Genomic DNA, 13,175 nt, shown 5'->3' on the forward strand with positions numbered 1-13,175 from the left:
ATATAATCCCCTCTGGACTCCCTAACATGTCCCTTCTGAATAAGGGGACAACTTGATGTGGTAGAAAGAGTCAAGAGGCCTCAGTTTAAGTCCTACCCACACCACTTACTAGTTGTGTGATCTTGGGCAAGTAACTTCTCTCTGGGCCTGTTTCCAGATCTGCCAAATGAGGCAAGTTAGATTGGATACTCTCTATGACCCTTTCAGTTATAACATTAAATGGGACTACATTTCTTTTCTCTTCCTTACAGAACAAGGGTCTGGGATTAAATTCTGCAACATTTCTATGACCTTCATTTCCTCTATAAACTTTGCTTTGCATTTAAACCTGATGTGATCTACAAGGGTAGGAGGCATGGATGATCATTGATTAGAGAGATGCAAATCAAAACTCTGAGGTACCACATCATACTTATCAGATTGGCTACTATGACAAAACAGGAAGATGATAAATGTTAGAGAACATGTTGGGAGAGTTGGAACACTAATTCATTGCTGGTGGAGCTGTGAGCTGATCCACCTATTCTGAAGAGCAATTTTGAACTATGCCCAAATGGCTACAAAAATGTGCATACCCTTTGACCCAGTAATATCCCTTCTGGGACTATATCCCAAAGAGATCATAAAAATGGGAGAAGGTCCCACATGATCAAAAATATTTATAGCATCTCTCTTTGTGGTGGCCAAAAACTGGAAATTGAGGGGATGCCCATCAATTGGGGAATGGCTGAACAAGTTGTGGTGTATGAATGTAATGGAATACTATTGTGCTATAAGAAATGATGAACAGGAAGACTTCAGAGAGACCTGGAAGGAATTATATGAACTGATGCTGAGTGAAAGGAGCAGAACCAGGATAACTTTGTACACAGCAAGAACCACAGTGTGCAAGAAATTTTTCGGGTAGACTTAGTCCTTCACAGCAATACAAGGACCTAAACATTCCCAATGGATTCTTGAGGCAAAATGCCTTCCATATCCAGTGAAAGAACTATGGAATTGGATAGCATAATGAAGCAGACCATTTTCTCTTGTGTTATGTTTTGTTTTGTTTTATGATTTCTCCCATTCATTTTAGTCCCTCTATGCAACATGACTAAAGTGAAAATGTATTTAACAAGAATGTATGTGTTGAACCTATATAAAATTGCACACCATCTTGGGGAGCGAGGGGAGAAGAAGGGGTAGGGAGTGGAAAAAATCTAAGATATATGGAAGTGATTGTAGAAAACTGAAAACAAATAAAATAATTTTTTAAAAGGCATAGATGATCAATCTGAAGAGAAATGGAAATACAAAGAAATACCTCTTTAGATAAGAGAGAGAACCAAGTAGATGGGAACCACTGGAAAAATCAGTTCAGAGAAAGAGTTCTCCTCAGTTGACTTTAGAGCTGCTGAAATTTATTGCCAGACTCAGGCAGGAAAACTCTCTTCCCTCTTTTCTAGTCAGATGGGAGTGGTGGTTACCTTTTCACATAATTTATTTCCCTATTTCCTCTTTCTAGTGTATTCTGTACCATTGACTGACTTTTGCCTTTTCCTTATTCACTAAAAACTCATTTTTGCAGACTTCATCCTCTATTTTAGTCATTCCTTGATAATCCTACTCATTTAGTCTTCTTTCCTTATCCTGTTGCTCTTGTTAAGTCCACAATGCTTTCATTTTCTTATCATCTTACTTAATGGACTAGCCACTTCCCTTCCTCTTCTGTCCCCTCCACATCTCTCCTCTCCAACTTCTGTCCTCTTGCCTGATTATAAATTAGTCTCCTTCTGAAACTGGCTAATACCCTGGGTGCTTGGTGGGCACTTTTTTCTAGTTCTTTATCCTCTTTCTCTTTACAACATTTTCTTTTCTTTCTTAGAATAGATTGTGCTTTCCATTGGTTTGTGCTTCTCCAAAGGGAAAGTAGATTGGAGACCAGGGGTCAATGTCAAAGCACACCATTTCTGAAATAGAATCATCAAGAATATTAAAAAAAAGATTCATAAGACAAGATCCTATTTTTAAAAAAAACCCAAAAAATAAAGAAAAAATATCTTCAGTCTGCATTCAGGCTTTATCAGTTCTTTCTCTGGAGGTGGACAGCATTTTTCATTGAAAGTCCTTCCAAATTGTCTTGGGTTTTTATATTGCTGAGAATGGCTAAGTCATTCACAGTTGATCATTGTACAATATTGTTATTACTGTGTATAATGTTCTTCTGGTTCTGCTTACTTCATAAGTCTTTCCAAGTTTTTCTGAAAGCACCCTGATCATCATTTCTTAAAGTATTTAAGGTACATCATTACTTAAAGTATTCTATCACAATCATATACCACAGTTTGTTCAGTCATTCCCAACCAATGGGCATCCCCTCAATTTCCAGCTCTTTGCCAACATAAAAAGAGCTGCAAAAAGGTCCTTTTCAAAAATCTCTTTGTAAGACAGACCTAGCCCTTTGGGCATAATTCCAAATTGTTTTCCAGAATGATTGGAGCAGTTCACAACTCCACCAACAGTGCATTAGTGTCGCAGTTTTCCCACATCCCCTTCAACATTTACCATTTTCCTTTTCTGTCATATTAGTCAATCTGATTGGTGTGAGGGGTACCTCAGAGTCGTTTTAAAATGCATTTCAATAATTAGTAGTGATTTAGAGCATTGTTTCATATGACTATAAATAGCTTTGATTTCTCCTTCTGAAAACTGTCAATACATATCCTTTGACCATTTTTCAACTGGGGAATAACTCATATTCTTATAAATTTGACTCAGTTCTCTATATATTTTAGAAAGAAGTATAAAATTTAAAGAGTGAAAGAAAAAGTGTACATCAAGCCAAAGGAAACAGGTAATTTAAAGGTAAAAGTTAATCTGATTTCTGTAATCTTTGGGGGAATAAGTATAATCTACCCAATGACAAACCACTAGAGTCTTGAAGACAGCTAAATAAAGTTCAGGGAAGCAAATTCACATAGGCAATAGACAGCCTCACCCTCTCTCTGAAGGTATTAGAAAATAAATAACTACTAACATCATTTGAAACTGGTTAAAAACACAAAACTAGATCACTAGAACAAAATAGGCAAGACCAAGAAACAAATACACAGCCAAGAATCTGATCAGTTGAAAAATACAAACAAGAGGAAGATTGCAATAAAAACCAGAATTGAGTTTGGCAGAAAATAAGTCCAGACCAGTATCATACACTGTGTAGTACAATATGCCCCAAATATATTTGATCTAAATGTAAAAGTTTACATTATTTTTTAAAATGAGAATAGAAGTACCATTCATAACTATGCTTAACAATTTTTCTTTGTTAAGCCAGAAAATTCTTGTTAGTGGGGGTGGGGAGGAGGTTATATTGGAAATGACTATAGGTTTTTTCCTATTTAAATCGTATCTTTTTCTCCAATTATGTATCAAGAATATTTTTATCATTCATTTTTACAAGACTTTGAGTTCCAAATTTTTCTCCCTCTCTTCCCTCCCATTTTCTGAACATGGTAGGCAGTTTGATACAGTTTATACATGTGCTATCATGTAAAACATTTCCATATTTGTCATAGTTGTGAAAGAAGAAGCGGGTCAAAAGGGAAAAAAAAGAAGAAAGAATAAAGTGAAAAAAATATGCTTCAATCTGCATTAGAGTCCATCGGTTTTTTATCTGGATATGGATAGCATTTTCCTTCATGAGTCATTTGTACTTGTCTTGAATCATTTTGTTGCTGAGAAGAGCTGAGTCATTCTTCATCACACAATGTTGCTGATACTGTGTACAGTGTTTTCCTAGTTCTGCTTATTTCACTCCGTGTGTCAGTTCCTACAAGTCTTTCCAGGCATTTCTGAGATCTGCCTATTCATCATTTCTTATTGCACAAAAGTATTCCATAACATTCATATACCACAGCTTGTTATGACTATGGCTTTTAAAAGACATCAGTGGATTTTTTTGAAATAGATCTTTGTGCCACAGAATAGGTTGGGATCCAAAAAATTGTAGTTTTCTGAGTGCTATCTAGTTTACTTTCCTACTTTTTTTCAATTCTGGACCCAGTTTACTGTCTATAATGCCTATCCAAGATTGGACTTGCCCAATGGGAAGTCCATGTAACTTCATAACCTCAAATCTCAGCAGCTTATTTTGTACGTCTCTAATGAATTTAACATATGACATTTTGTTTCATACTTATCTGCGTATATATTTTATCCTCCTTCTGGACTGGGGTTCCTAACATGGATATGTGAACTCCCAGAGAATATGAGAAGCTTATCAAGGGGATACAAAGAATAGTTGATAAATAACTATTATTGGTAAATTGGTAAATAAATAATATTATCCTTTTGAGAATTATCAGTCTCTTAAAAATTCTTATGTACATGTCTGTGGCAAATTCTAGAACCAACTTCTGAAATTTACTGGATTTACTTTAAAATTAATTTATTGAATATACTTCTAGAATTTACTGAAAGCGAAGGGGACACCCCCCCCCCAAAAAAAAAACAAAATTGGAAACTCGACTCTTACTAGACTGTGAATTCCATGAGGGACCATGTCTTACCCAAACTTTCTATCTTGCTATATTTAGATTTCTCTGCACACAGTGTATCCTTAAATGTTTGTTTCATTAAGAGTTGCAGGAAAATCCACCTATTGATATATAAGAACTTCAGACTATAATGAAAGTGGTTGTCAGGGGCAAGTTAATTCTTAAAAAGTTTCATCAACACAAGAAAGAACAGATCAATGAATTGGGGATATCACACACACACACAAAAACCCAAAACACACCCAAACAAACAAGCAGAAAACCCTGGGAAAATAACAAAACAAAAATCCCTAGCTAAACACCAAAATAGCAACCTTAAAAACCAAAGAAATGGTTAACAAAACTGAAAGCAGAAGAACCACTGAATTGACAGCTAAAATGAGATGGTTGTCAATGTATTTTTAAAATGTTTAATTGGCTCTTCTTTTACTCTTGTACAAACCCTATCACTACTCTCTCCAAACTTGTTCGATGCTTTTGCTCTTTGGAATATCGTATTAAAGAACTTTAGATGTACTTTCTTTTTGAATGGAATCTTTTGAAAGAATACATTCTTTCCCCTCCCCCCCCCCCACTCGCACCCCTTCCCACAACTCTGTTCCTCTTTCAAATAAAACTACTCTTGTAACAAATATACAAAATAAAACAAGCCCACGCAGCGGTCTCATTGTAAACTCGAGGTGGTCCAGCTGGGACTACATTTCCCAGAATCCCTCAGAGATTGCCCCCCGTTCCCCGAATCCATTTCGGCAGAAGCCTCCAGAAGCGGAAGCGGCAGGTGCCGTCAGTACTCTCTCGGTCTCTTGAACGAGCTTCGTTCTGGAGGTAAAGTCTGTTGTGCGTTCGCGGCGTGTCGGGGTGATTTGTGTCACGAGGGACCCGAGGGCAATGGGGTCCGCCCGCCCTGGGGTGTGGAAGGGGGCGGGGAGAGATTGTCCCCGCGTCTCTTCGGGACATCCCCGAGAACTGAACCGCCCCCTGCCCCGCGGCAACCGTGGTCCTGGGGGGAGCGGGGGCGGGGGCTGCTGAGCTCCAGCCTTCGAGGCTTGGCTGCCCCCTTGCCCGGGCCTCCTTGTAGTTAGTAAACGTCGATTAAGCGCCTCCTCATTGCTAAGCAGTGGGGTACAGAAAGATGGTCCCTGGCCTCGAGGAGTGGGAGAGGCAAAAGCCCACGCCCTCGTACCCACGGCGCATTTGGAGTTCTTCCCGGCGGAAGCCAATGAGGAAATTGGAAATCATTAGCGGAGGGAAGGCACTAGAATTTAGAGGTGGCAGGGAAGGCTTCCGGTAGAAGATGCGACTTTAATTGGGACTTGAAGGAGGCCAGGAGGGTGGAGATGAGGGCTGGGACACCGGACGGAGTCAGGAGAAAGAACCACGAGGCCGGGAGGTAGGAGAAAACTGGAAGGGAAGGAAGGGCTTTGAATCCGGGCCACTAGGAAGATGGCTTTGACAGCCAGGTGGAGGATGGAGCTAGAGAGGCTTCGTGTGTGTGTTTTCTCCGTCCAGCGTGCTGCCAGGTTATTTTTTCTTTTTGATTCTTTAGAATGTCCTCTCAACTTTGACCTATTTTCCTTACTGCCATAACCATAACCGTTAGAAGTTAGTGAAAATAAAGGTGTAATTTTTCTCACATTCAAGTTTATCCACCCCCTGAAATCTATCCTCCACCACACAGTTTCATTGGATGCCAAATAAAGAACCCCTGATCTAGATCACGTTCTTGCCTCTAATCTCTCCTGTTCTCAGCCCAAACTAATCATTATAAACTAATCATTATACCCAGATTGAGTCCATAGCTTTACTGTTGACTCCAGCAGTAGTGGTGAAATTTGTGTTTTAGGAATATCTATTTGGTAGCTATATAGTTGATAGATTGGGCAAGGAAGTGACTGGAGGCACTAACTAATAGGAGGCTATTGCAATAGTCTAGACAAGGGGTAAAAAGGACCCGAGGTGGGATGGAGACTGTGTGAGTGATAAGAAAGGGATAGAAGGGAGAGGTGTTGAGGTCAAATTGAGATCCAGGGCAAATTTCAAAAGGGGATCTGTGCCCAGGTGTTGCAGTTTGAAGTAAGAAGCTGCCAAAGATCCTACCTTGAAAGGAGAAAGATCAGAAGCAATCAGTGGCAGTATGACTCCAAGTCCAGGAGCAGAGCAGGGTCTTCTTTCCCGCCTATAGCCCATCCTGAAGCCTGCAAAGGAATAACAAGGGTAGCAGTCCCAAACCCAAGGGAAGCCTACAGATCTGTTATTTAGAAATAGAGCTTCCTAGCTGGCTAATAGTGACTATCAAGCTGCAGTCTCTTGTTACTTAGACTCAAACTCAGGTCAGAAACTTGCAAAGCTCAGAACAGGCAGGGCAGTGTGATCAGACTTTGCCTCCTGACAGTGGGTCTGACTTTGGGAGCACCTGAAAATTTTCAGATCTTCAGCCTGAGCTGTCCCTGGAATTCTGGGATAGCTCAAAATTCAATACCTCAAGACTATCCAGACCATCTGTACAGAAAAGCAAAAGCCTGGCCCTAACCTCAAGTCAGAAAATAGACTAGAAGAATGAGCAAACAGTTTCATCATGAAAAACTATTATAACAGAGGTGTTTGAGACACAAACCCAGAAGAAGGAAATGACTCCAAAATATAAGCAAAGCCTCACTCCACCCCCCAAAAAACTTAGGCAAAAATTCATTCTAGGAAGAGATGAAGCTAGACATTCAAAAAGAGTTAAAAAATGTTTTTATCAGTGAAGTAAGAGCACTAGAGGAAAATATTGGAAAAGAAATGAGAGCAGTGGAAGAAAACAATGTGGAAAGGGAATTAACGAGATACAAAACCTTGTCCAAGCAACAGATTTCTTCAGAATTCAAATAGAAGCAGATGACTCCATGAGACAAGAAAAATGTATTAAAGCCAAAAGGCTGAAAAAATTTTAAGAATCATTGCACTAGGGTTGAATGTCAGGACCAAAAACAAGAGCATAGATATCATACTTTAAGTAATCTTAAAAGAAAACTACCTCCCTCTCTTGGAACCAGAGGGCAAAAAGGAAATAGCAATAAAAAAAAAAAAAAAAAGAAAAATTAAAATCTACTAGTCATCTCACGAAAGAAACTTCAAAATGAAAACTTCCAGGAACATTATATCAAAACCAAGACCTTTCAGGTCAAAGGAAAAAAAATGCTGCAAGCATCTAGGAAGAAGTAACTGAGGTACTGAGGAGCCATAGTTGGGATCACACATGATTTAGCAGCCACATTATAAAGGAGTGGAGAACTTCAAATATTATATGCCATAAAAAAGTAAACAAGAATTAAACATTGTTAAAAGACTAAACAAGGATAAACTGTCTATGTTCCAATATGAAGAGATGGTACATGTGGTTTTTTTTGAGCCCTATCATCATGAGGAATTATAAAAGGAGTCTGGTCTAATTGTAGTGGTTCTGTTGTGTCATGATGGTTTTAAGAGAAGAAAGGAAAAGGAATATACTTGAGGGGAAGAAAAAGAAAGGTAGGGAAAATTATCTCATATAATCAGGGTACTCAAGTAGACATCTATACAAACAAGGAGTAGGGAGCAGTTGACAGTTGAACCTCATTCATGAACTGGACAAGAGAGGGAAGAACACACACACAGAGTTGGATACAGAAATACATTTCACTCAATAGGGAGTTAGGAGGGAATGGGGAAAAGGGAGAATAGTAAAGACAACTTTGAAAGAATTAAGAACTCTAATAAGTACAATGATTAATCACAATTTCAGGTGACTAATGACGAAACTTTTTCCTCTCTCATGATAGAGAATTGAAAGACCCAGTCTAGAATGAGACATTTTTTGGACATGGTCCATGTAAAAATTTGTTTTGCTTGGTTATGCATGTTTGTAATGGGGTCTGTTTTTCTTTTCTTCTCAATTGGAGTGGGAGAAGAAGGTTGAGGTAGGAGGAATTTTTTCTGATTAAAGATATATATATAAAATTAAAAATAGAAATGGGGAAATTTGAAGAGTGGTTTAGTTTGGGGGGAAGGTATGATGAGTTCTGTTTTGGACATGTTGATTTTGAAATGCCTGTGGGACATCCAAGTAGATATGTCTTCTAAATAGTTGGAGGTGTGGGTTTGGAGGAGTAGGAAGCCAGAAGATAAATACATAGTTTATCTAAAAAGAGATGATAATCTAATCCTTGGAATTTGTTGAGATCACCAAAAGACCATCGAGAAGAAGACTCAGGACAAGTCTGTGGTACGACTCAAGGATGAGGAAGATGTTCCAGCAAAGAAAACTGAGAAGTGGTACTCAGTCAAGTAGTAGGAGAACCAAGAGTGAATAGTATCACAGGAGAATGTTTAGAAAGGGATAATGAAACACCAAAAACACAGATCAAATAGGATGAGGAATGAGAAAAGGTCATTGGATTTGGCAATTAGAGTAAGACAGCCTTGGTAACCTTGGAGAAGGCAGTTTCATTCAATAGGTGGGATTGAAAACAACACTGCAAGATTGAGAAGTTAGTGGTAGTGAGGTAATAGCGAAAACCATTCCTGGAAGTTTGGCTGAGAAGGGGAATAAAGATAAAGAATTATAGTTTGAGAGAATAGCAAGGTCAAGTGAAAGTTTTTAAAGAATGCAAGGGAGATGTAGGCATATTTGTAGGGGTGAAAGGCGTTAGTGAACAAGGAAAGACTGAAGACGAAAGAAGGAACGAAGAGAGGATACAAGTTCTCAGAGGAAATAAGAAGGGATGAGTACCAGGAACATGTGGAGGGATTAGCTTTGGCGAAGAGAAACTTCATTTTTTCTGTAGAGACCAGAGCAAAGAAAGATAAGAATGGTGGAATGATGAAGAAGAGTTTTAAGGTATAGAGATGGAAAGAAGAAGGAACTCACAATGCTCACCTCTTTTGTGAGAAAGTAGGAGGTAAGGTCCTATGCTGAGTGAGAGTTGATAGGAAATAATGTAGATCATCTGAGGAGAAATTTGGAATAGCCAATATAGAGTGTGGTAGAAAATCAGTCAAGTAAGAGTATAAGGATTCCTGTGCGGCAGTGAGTGAGGAACAAGTTAAGATTAGATAATATAAATAGGTAATGAACTCAGCAGGTTGCATGACTTGCTCCAGGATCCTTCAGCAGCTCACAAATATGATCAGAGAAAGCAGCAAAAGGAGTAACTCAGGTTTGGAGTTTAACAAGGTGTGATTAGGAATGAAACAAGAAAAGGAACTTTGGTGGAAATTTTGACCTAAATGTTTGAAGACAGGTGCAAAAAATAAAAAAGATTTGAGTTGAGGGGGAAAAACACCCTTTTCCTAGTTAGGACTGCTTCTCCTAAGTTATCAAGATAGAGTTGCAGTATCACACATCCTCTACTTCAGTGGTTCTTAGCCTGGCAGCCATGAACTTGGTTTTTTTTTTTTTAATTTTGATAAAAATTAATTAAACATTTATATAGTGCTTACTATATGCCAAACACTGTACTTTACAATTATTATTTCATTTAATCCTCACAGCAACTCTGGGAGGGAGGTACTTTTTTGTCTTCATTTTACAGTTCAAGAAACAGACAAACAGATTGTGACTTGCCTAGGGTCACAAAGCGAGTGAGTGTCAGAGACTGAATTTGAACTTGGGTCTTTCTAATTCCAGACCTGTGCTCTATTGCACCATCTAGCTGCCTATATTTTAGAATAATTTCTTTTCTTTGTAACCCTATATATTTTATGAATTTAAAATTTTAAAGGGTCCATAGGCTTCAACAGACTGACTCCCATAGGGAGCCATAACATAGAAAATGTTAAGAAATCATGTTCTATTTTATTTTGTCCTTTCAGTTTCTTTAGTTGAAATAACACAGAGTCAAAAGGAGAAATGAGAGCCATCTTCTTTGGTCATTACCATCAAAAGCACCATTTACTTCTTCCCTTGTACTTACAAAGGATGTACGTCTAAAAGTTTGTGCGATTTTCATTGTAGTTCATTATTTTTGAGAATTACAAGATTTCTTTTGGCCCGTTTAGTATTTGACATGCTTTCCCATCATTTACCATATATGACCCTTAGAAGAACGCTAGGTCCAAGGACATAGAGAGAAGGTTCTGGAGACAAGATATATAGTTTTCATTAGACAGTTGAATTTTTTTCATGTCCCTTTGTGATTTTGCATTTTCTGTTCATAGATCTTTCTTTCTTCTGTACTTCTGTACTTCTTTCTTCTAAATAAATTAGGCTTTAACTACCAAGTGAGGCTAGAGTGCCTGACTCTACTGAAGAAGTAGAGGAAAGGTTCTGGAGAGCAACAGCATGATATTGTGGATCCCATTATATTTGCAGTTCTAGTCTAACTCACAAAAAACACGGTTTGCAATAATAGTTAACCATAAAGGTCATCCAAGAAGGGAAGATAGGAGATGTTGGGACTTGCTTCATGTAAGTATGGAAAACAAGGAAAATTTTGATGTAATCTTCAAATAGTATCATGTTGATGTTCTGCCAGTACCATATAACACCTATGTAACTACAAAATCAAAGTTTTCTTTCTAGAAAGGAAAGTGAAAAGACTGTCATCGTAGAAATTGTTCTCTTGAGTTTTCACTTCACTCTGCATCAGTTCATAGAGGTCTTCCTAGTTTCCTCTGGAACATTCATTTTGTCATTTCTTATGGCACAATATTCCATCACCTCATATATCACAACTTGTTTAGTTATTTCCATGGGTGTCACTTTAGTTTTTGTTTTTGGCCACTATGAAATGAGTTGCTATAAATATTTTTGTGCATATGAATCTTATTGTTTCTTTAATGTGAAAGGACTAGAGAAACTTGTTTTTAATGTGCAAGTTATCAGGTTGAATGAAATTTTCTTAAAAGAGTAGGAGAAATAGTCTTGGTAAAGAAATGGGAAAAAAGAATGTGGGAAAAAAGAGGACAATTTCACCTCTTTGTAGAGTTTGAAGGGTATAGAAATCTAACACAGAAATAAAAAAAGGAAAAAGGAGCACCAAAAAGAAGAATATGTCTTAAGTATTTGGAGCTATGTAATAGGTATGAAGCTGTCCCTGAAGAGGGAGGAATTGGGCCATATCTGAAAGAAGCTCCCAGGAATGATTATATAGATTCATAGGTGCCTTTAATTGGGAAATCATCCAGTAATGGTGAGAAAAAGAAAATAGTGGTGGTAGGTGATACTCTACTGAGATTTACCAAAGCAACTATTTATCAATTTAGTGTAAGTACCAGAAATATTTGCTGTCTTCCAGGAGCATGTACGTGGGACATGACAGAGCACTTTGCAAGAATTGTCAAGCCTGATGACCACTACCTACTTTTGGGGTTTCATTGAGAATGCATGATAATACACCATCCTCTCTTCCTCACCCTCTCAACTGAGGATTTCTCCTCATGTTGTACTAAAAAAAAAAAATAGAGGTGGTTAATCATATATTCCCTCTTCTCTGTATCTCAGAACACTTTAACATCATCCCACATTCTTTAATCCTTTGTTTCAGTCTATCATGAAGGGATGACCCTACTTAATAAGACCAACATCTTACCTCCAGTTACTCTTCTCCATCTGCCTATTGGAAATTTCCATCTAGGTATTCTAGAGATATCTCAAGCTTAACATGTCTGAAACTGAAGTAATTTTTTCCCCAAAACTCTATATATGCATCCTCTCCTGTCTTCTCTGGCAGATGGGCCTTATAATCATCCCATTTTTCTCTCTAATCTTTAGGCTATCCCTATTTATTAGCTTCTTTCCTGTTGCCAACAAACATACCTCAGTCCCCGCCCCCATCTCACTAGACCTTATCATTTTCCAAAATACTATCGTCTTATATGTCTTTGTAGTCAAACGTTGCTTACCTTTACTTCCTGTGCTTTTGCTTACTTCTTAACCCTTTGCAATTTATTTTCTGACTTCAGTGGAAATTACTCTTTCTAAGACTGCCAGTGGTCTCTTAATTGTTCAGACTAATGACATGTTCTCAGTTTTCATCCTTTTTAACCTTTACAGTGTACTTGGCATTGTTCTCCTCTCTATGCTCTTTTGTGACACTGTTCTTTGTTAACTTTCCTTTTGCTTGTCTGTCTTCCTCAGTTGCCTTTGCTGGTTCATCATCCACATCATGCCCCTTAACTGGTTATTTCTCAAGTCTGTCTTGGGTCTTTAAAAATTTTTTTCACACTCTCACAAGTAACCTCATGTCTATGAATTTATTGATGATTTCTCTATACATGACTCCCAAATCTATATATCTAGCCCTAGTCTCTCCTGAATTTCAAGTGCATATTTCCATTTGCCTTTGAGACATTTCCAATTGGATATCCCATAAGCATCTCAAAATTAGCATGTCTAAAATTGAACTTATTATGTTTTGCCCCTAACCCATCTCTCTTCAGAACTTGCCTGTCTCTAAAGAATGTCAGGCATCTTTCTAGTGAGGTTTGTGACTTTAATGTTAACTTTGAATGCTCATTCCCCATCTCCATTCATTTGCCAGATCATGTTATTCCTTCCCTCACATCACTTTCATCTTTCCCCTTCTCTCCATTCCAAAGGGCCATCACCCAAGTTTATACCCTCATCATCTCTTGCGTGAATTGTTGCAATAACCTACTAATTTGGTTCCCTGCCTC

At 38.1% G+C, this 13,175-nt stretch overlaps 2 protein-coding genes across 7 annotated transcripts in view; one reads left to right on the top strand and one right to left on the bottom strand.

Moving 5' to 3' along the window:
* The window catches only part of LOC140519182 (uncharacterized), a 237,613-nt gene that overhangs the window by 150,397 nt on the left and 74,041 nt on the right, over window positions 1-13,175 (bottom strand).
* Window positions 1-13,175, top strand: part of LOC140520653 (zinc finger protein 2-like) — a 30,780-nt gene that overhangs the window by 12,147 nt on the left and 5,458 nt on the right. The window contains exon 1 of one of the 6 annotated variants that reach the window (XM_072634748.1): window positions 5,163-5,363. The exons of 4 other annotated variants lie outside the window; for them this stretch is intronic. The gene's annotated coding sequence lies outside the window, so the exon portion shown is untranslated. Of the gene's footprint in view, window positions 1-5,162; window positions 5,364-13,175 lie in introns of those variants that run through there. One more of the 6 variants, XM_072634751.1, reaches the window with a different exon arrangement.

This window comes from Notamacropus eugenii, chromosome 1 (genome assembly GCF_028372415.1).
Source record: "Notamacropus eugenii isolate mMacEug1 chromosome 1, mMacEug1.pri_v2, whole genome shotgun sequence".
NCBI classification, from domain to species: Eukaryota; Metazoa; Chordata; class Mammalia; order Diprotodontia; family Macropodidae; genus Notamacropus; species Notamacropus eugenii.